The sequence below is a fragment of the Cryptomeria japonica genome, chromosome 2 (assembly GCF_030272615.1).
Source record: "Cryptomeria japonica chromosome 2, Sugi_1.0, whole genome shotgun sequence".
NCBI lineage: Eukaryota > Viridiplantae > Streptophyta > Pinopsida > Cupressales > Cupressaceae > Cryptomeria > Cryptomeria japonica.
In genome coordinates this window covers 139941352-139948756 of record NC_081406.1, presented here as the reverse complement: position 1 = coordinate 139948756, position 7405 = coordinate 139941352, and positions in this window count along the sequence as shown.

The window sequence follows — 7405 nt, the reverse complement described above, 5'->3', positions numbered from 1 at the left end:
ATATAAAAGAAATATGTAGAGTGCTAATAACTATATTTAAATTTAATTGTAACATTTTGAAAGATTGGAATCATCAATATATTGTAAAGCTTGTTTTAAATATCAAGTGGAAAAATATTTAGCTTCAGTCATAACCTTCTCCTTTGAGAATGTAATAACGCTCAAAGTAAATTTATAATATTGTTTACTTCTTTTTGTGATTAATTACTTGAGTTCAAGAATTGCCCATCTTTATCCTTGAAGCTCTTCAACACATCTTACCATTAAAGAAATAATAATATAGTAATTGGTAAATTTAACTATAAGAATGTAGCTACTTTAGAATAGATAAAAAATTTACACTTGTAAATAGTAAAACAATGAACTAAAAACATTTTATGTTTAAGAACCTAACTACACTAAACTAAGGACAATTTATTAAAACAAGTAAATAAAAATTAGAGATAACCTTTTTTATGAGAAATTACAAAACATGGAAATAACAATCATCTAGAATCTAATTACTAATAAACTAAGGCCAATTGCATAGTCCAGAATGCCAAATAGAATAACTAAACCCTAAACCATACCTCACATCAATCTCTCCCTTTTGCCTTGGGAGAAAAGGACATACTATGTATTAAATTCTCATCTGTTTCTGGAGGAATATTTTTTCGTCTATACTACCACCTAATCATTCTTTTCCCTATGGATACAATCAGTCACAATGGACTTTAAATAAACTTGAACTTCTTTTGGAGAGGTGGGAGTCACATTCTCCATGGAACCCAAGGACAAGAATGGAATGTTTGCTGACAAAGATTCACTTGGACCCTTGCTAGCAAAGCCATAGGAGACTAGCGCATACTGTTCGACACATGGCTATGGTGAGGGGGTCCCCTTCTAACAAGGATCAAATCAAATCAACAGTGGAGAGGCTCTACCCCATGCCATCAAGTCCAACTCTTCTTGTTGTGCAAGTTTTTAAAATACTTGAAGCCCTTCTTGAATAGTAGGCTGCAAAATTTTCATACTAGAATTACCTTCTAACACCTGAGGGGATGTTCACATAGTCAAGTATTGAGACATAAATTATTTGTGCTATTTCTAGATTCAACTATGTGAGATTCTTTTGCATCAATGTTTTGAACCACAATCTACAATCCATCATCAGAATACAAAATGAAAGCTGAAGGAAAAAAATCACTCATCCAAATCCAAATCCATTTTGATTAAAAATTTTGTAATTTACTAGAGTAGATTTTTAGTACCTTCTGAAGAATGCAAAAAATTACAAAATAGATTGTCTATCATTTCAACCCAGAGTCTCAGGTCAAGGGAGGTGAAGCCAACATTGGGATTGTGGCAGAGTCTCCCTTAGGACCAAAAGAAGGGTATCCATGTTTTAAATATATAGTGTTTATCCTGTGACCCAAATTCTTATATTGGATTATTGTTTACTTTTGTTTTGCAACAATAATTTAAAAACACTTATCCCATGATTCCATGAGACTACTTAAGTACAATATTCACTTAAGTTTAGGAAGTTGGAGTGTTCTCATGCATTTTTTAATGGAAAAAAGATAAATTAGAATCTTCCTCTATTTTAGTGTAGCGCATGAAAATAATCTTTGAAAAAGAGGGGGCTAAAAATAAACTATGTAGTGAGAAAAATGACTCTTACCTTCATGTAAAAAAAAAGACCCTTGTCTTCATGTATATAAAAAAAAGACACTCGTCTTCAAAAAGAAATTGCCTCTTTTTTATTTGTCCTATTTTTTTCTAAATTTTAACTATAGAATTTATTAATATTATTTTTATTTAAAAATATAATTTAAGATGACTGCTTAAAAATAAGCAACAAAATTGAATACTCGTGGGAACACCAACTCCATAAATTGTTGCTTAAAAAATAAAGCAGTGGTTGCTAGCCAAAATAAGCCAAGCAACTCTATGGGGACCTACCCTTAGTGTAGGGGCAACAAATCAATTTGAGAGTTAATCAATTGCTTCTATTTCGAGGATGCCCATTCATGTAGACATTTCAAGTTTGGACATATGTCATAAAATTTACCAATGATAGCCTAGTGTTTGAGTGAAATTTTAGTGGTGTTCGCCATTGCTTTCTATTAAATATCCACAAATCTTGCTCACATATTGATTCAAGGAAAAAATTTCAATTCTATTAATTATCCATATTTGATTTAAGTGATATTGAATAAAAAGGGTAAAAAAATTATTGAAAATCAGAAAAAAGCATTACACAGAAAGGTGGAGCCCCGAGGCCCCAGAGAAAACAACCAACCCAACCACAAATCAACCAACTTCAAAACCATCCATGTCCTCAGTGAAAATCTTTTGCAACTCTTGATAGTAGTCCCTAGAGAGATGCTCCCAACCTTCCACTTTCCAATCACTATCATGATCTGAGGCCCACTTGGCCAAACAGTCCGCCACTCCATTCCATTCACGAGGAATATGGATGAAGGACACCTGCTCCATTTAAGAGCTAATTTGGAGATTTTGTTGAGCAATCCCTGCCAATTGCCAGTGAATCCCACTCACCTTCTGCTTAGACAACAAGTTAACAACAATTTGTGAATCTGCTTCCTACAACCCAACGCCAAAGCCCGCTCCAGTGCATAAAGAATCACTAAACCCTCCATAAAATTATTAAACTGCCATCCTTTATGCACCAAAAAGAAGAAAACAACCTCCCTCCTGTTGTTCCTACCAACACCCCCTACTCCAGCAAGGCCTGGGTTACCCCTAAATGATCCATCAGTGTTAATCTTGATAAACTCATCCTGAGGGGGTATCCACCTTCCCACCCTTTGCACCTTCTTAATAGCCCGTCTACCTCTCCTAACATAAGCAGAGGTCGGAGATAGCTCCTACAATCTAAGCATACTCACAATATTTGCCTCATTTCTACCCAACGGGAAGTTTACCTCACACTTAGCTTCCACTGTCTCCCGAATCATAACAGTGATCCTATTCCAAACTTGTTGAACAAACAATTTGGCCTCACAAAAAATCCTCCTATTCCTTTCGAGCCAGATCTGCCACAGAATGAAGATGGGCCCAATATACCAGATAGTCTGGATGAAGGAGGACAGAATAGGAGGTCTGTCCAAACTGCTCCAAAATTCCACCAGAGAATCTGCATGGACACAAGGATGCTTCCACACCCCCCACCAATAGTGCCAGATAAGCATAGAGAATGGGCATCTAAAGAACAGATGAGAGGAATCTTCCTCTCCATTACCACACAAAACATAGATAGAAGGCCCCAAGAATCCCCGCTTGCAGATATTGTCCCAAGTAAGACATCTATTCCAAGCTAAAGTCCAAGCAAAGCAGTGTCACTTCGACCAAGAAGCATTATTCCACACCTGTTTCCACCAGTTCACTTCTCTTCCCTCAAGTCTTCGGCTCATCAATTCCCAGTAACCATTAGCCACATAAAAGACACCCTTAGGATTTGGAGACCAAGCAAGCCCATCCCTACTCTTAAGAGAGCTATAGTGTCTATTCGCCAAAATGTCCTGTAGCTCAGCACATTCTTCCTCCATCCCAACCACCGGCCACTCATTAGGATTCTTCCACCGTTCCAAATCCAGCTGACTGCACCTATAGACAACCTTAAAATCACTCACCCTTGACCATCCCACGTCCAAAAACCTCTGGCCCATGTTTCCAAGGTTAGGAAACTGATCAAGGATGGGAGGGTAACCATCCCAAGAGTCCTTCCAGAAAAGGACCTCTTCCCCCCTTCTACAAATCCAAAAAAGCCCTACCTTAATGAGAGAAGCCCCCCTCTTTAGCGTGTTCTAGATCGATGAGCCCTTTCCTTCAAGTGGATATCTAGGGATTTCCTCCAACGGGATCTTCTGCATATATTTGTTGGTCAAAATCTTGGCCTAACCTCGATCCTGCTCAACACACCACCTCTAGTACAATTTAGCTGCAAATGCCTCCCCAAAAAGAATAGACTGCCTTAACCCAAGCCCCCCCGACTGCTTCGGGCTACACACCAAGTCCTAATTGACCAGACTCCACTTGGAAGAGGAGAGATTTCCTGCCCATAAGAACTGCCTAGCCAGAGAGTCCAAACCCTTCAAGAACCACTTAGGAGCCACCTGAAGCATACATCGATAGGTCGGTAGAGCCTGAACCACCGACTGAATCAGTTGAACCCTCCCCGCAAAGGATAACCATCTATGAGTCCAGTGATCAACCTTTGATCAGAATTTATCCAAGTTCCCCTGCCACGACTCCCTAGGAGGGTTGCTAGGAGAGATAGGAATTCCTAAATAAGTCAAGGGTAGGGAGCCAATTTGGAATCTCAGAATAAAAGCAATCCTCCTTTGGATATCTTCAAGAGTGTTGAAAAAGAGGATAGAAGACTTATCCTCATTAATTAACTGGCTAGACACTGCAAGATAAACATCCAGGACCTTACGCATATTAGAAATTAGAAGCTTCGTTGATCCGAGCTAGCCCCATAAGGGCTGTATCATCCGCAAACTGCAAGTGAGACTGCGGCTGCAAGTCATTACCTCAACTCCAACCTTGAATATTACCCAGGCCCACATTATGCTTAATCAGCCTCCCCATACCCTCAGCAAGAAGAATGAATAAATAAGGGGAGAGGGGATCCCCCTGGCAGAGACCCCTTGAAGCCCCGAATAGCTCAGTATGGTCCCCATTGATAAGCACCGAGAAAGAGGTGGACGTAACACAACTCATAACCCATTGGATCCACTCATCAGCAAAACCAAAAGCCGTGAGGATCTTCTGAAGGAAGGACCACTGAACTCTATCATACGCCTTAGCCATATCCAACTTGATAAACATAGCCTTTTCCTTGGAGGTTGCCATAGAGTGAATGGTCTTCGTAGCAATGACCACCCCATCTAGAATTTGGCAGCCTTCCACAAACCCACTCTGCTCCTCTGAAATAACACTCCCCAGGCACTTCTTCAATCTATCTGCTATCAGTTTAGAGATGATCTTATAAATCACATTGCAGAGAGAGATAGGGCGAAACTGGCCTAACCGGTCGACCCCTTCACACTTGGGGATTAGAGCAATGAAGGTCGCATTCAAAGCCCTAAGCATCTGCTTATTTCTCTGGGACTCCTGGACAACATCCAATAAATCTAGCTTAATAATACCCCAGAACTCTTGAAAGAATTCAACTAGGAACCCATCTGGTCCAGGAGCCTTCCCTTTCCTCATATGGAAGACAATCCTCTCAAGTTCTTCCATCAAGATAGGACGCAAAAGCTTCTCATTCATCTCCCTCGAGACAAGAGAAGGGATGCAAGCCAGAACCAGATTCTCCTCCACTGTTTCCCCCTGAGATTCTTCCCTAAAGAGGGATGGAAAAACTGAAGGGACTCCCTAGACATCTCCTGCAAGGATAAGCACTGCTCACCTCTATCATTAACTGGAACAGGAATGGAATTTTTGTGTCTCCTTGCTTTCACAGAGTTGAAGAAGAAAGCCGTATTCTTGTCCCCCTCCTTCAGCCAATCAATGCGAGCTCTCCGCTTCCAATAAATTTCTTCCCTAATCTCCCATTCCTCAACCACCTTGACAGCCTTGTCTTCCTCTCTAAGCAATTCCTCCGACAACCCATGCTCTCTGATTTCCCTAGTGATCTCATTCAACACAATTTGGGCAGCTTTCTTCTCATGAAAGATGTTCCCAAACCCTTGACGGTTCCACTGTTTAAGCTGACGCTTAACAAATTGCAGCTGCTTGGCAAAAGAGAACATGGCAGTGCCAAAGGCCGACCTGCCTTTCCTCCACCAATCTGCAACCAGATCCTGTAAAGAGGGGTCCCAAAGCCACATAAGTTGAAATTTGAATGAAGGCGAGCGAGCAACCCGAGCCGAGGACGAAACCAACTTGATGGGCCAATGATCCGACCCACTCCAATCAAGAATCTCAGATGTTGTGGACCACCCCTCGCCAATCCAAAAGCAAGAAACCAAAAAGCGATCCAACCGTTCAGCAATCCAATTCTCACCCACCCTCCTGTTGTTCCAAGTGAACAAGCCATTGCTAGGCTTGATGTCAACCAGCTGCAGCAGGGAGATACTATCCTGGAAAAGGACTGAAGAAGGTTCCAACCGTATTACACCCCCCTTCTTCTTGCTCAACTCCAGAATGGCATTGAAGTCTCCTGCCATAATCCAAGGATGAAAAGGGGCCAACCTTTGCATACCAGCAACATGAGACCATAAGTTTTGCTTACCCTGAAGATCAGTGGGAGCATAGATATTTGAAAACAAGATGACTTCCCCAGTCTCGCGACTAGATAGCACCCCGGATAACAAGGATCTGGAGGCGGCCCACCAGATAGGGTGGAGCCTTAAAGGGTTCCAAAGACAGGCCACCCCTCCCGAGGAACCAGCTACCCCAACACACTGACACTCACCTCGCCCCCACAGCTTTGGCACAAGACCCATCATACTCTCCACTGAAAGTTTAGTTTCTTGCAAGAAAAGGACATCAGGTGAATGATTCCTAATCAAATCTTGAACAACTTTTTGTCTAGGGCCGTTGTTCAAGCCCCTTACATTCCATGAGAGTACAATCATTTGGGAGGGTTGGAAAAGTGAGAATCCAAGGTCTTTACTAACCCTGACTCAATCAAATTCTCTCCCATCATTTTGATTTTATCCACATCCTTCTTTCTGCCAACCTTTGAGATTTTTTCTGAGGCACTTTTCTTAATATCTTTCTGATGAAGACCCAGGTGAACAAAAGACTTACTAGTCTTAGCTCCAGCCGGTTCCAATTTCAGGGCTATTGGGGACCCCTCCCCCCCACCCAAATTCACCTCCGAACCAGGAATGAGTCCCAACTCGGCCCCTATAGCCTGCTCCATCTCCATTTGTTGGTTTCCAGTCACTACCAAGGCCTGGGAAAAGTCCTCCCTAACTCTTTCTGGTGCCCCCCCTGAAGCCCCCTGATCCAAAGGGGTTAACCCCGAATTCACTTCTTGTTGGCTAAGGTCATCTAATGCTTCAAATCTGTTAAAGGTATCCTCCTCCTGTCTCTCCTGAAGGGACCTCTTCTGGCCTCGATTTTTGTTCCTTGTCTTAACTGGAACAAAACCCTCAGCACCCACAACATCAGTCACCATAGCACTTTTTCCTTTATCAACCCTATCTTGACTCTGGGTTGGTTGTTGAGGTTGGTGCACCACTGGTTTATATGTAGGGCATTTACGTTGTAAATGACCATACTCATGACACAAACGACAGTGAAAAGGTAAAGTCTCATAGTCTAGCTGTTGAACCCATGAGTAAGAACCCACACACATATCTATAACATCTGGTAATGGTTTAGTAAGATCAATTTCAACACAAATGCACGCAAAGGTCATTACCTTTCTCCCTAGGGTTTG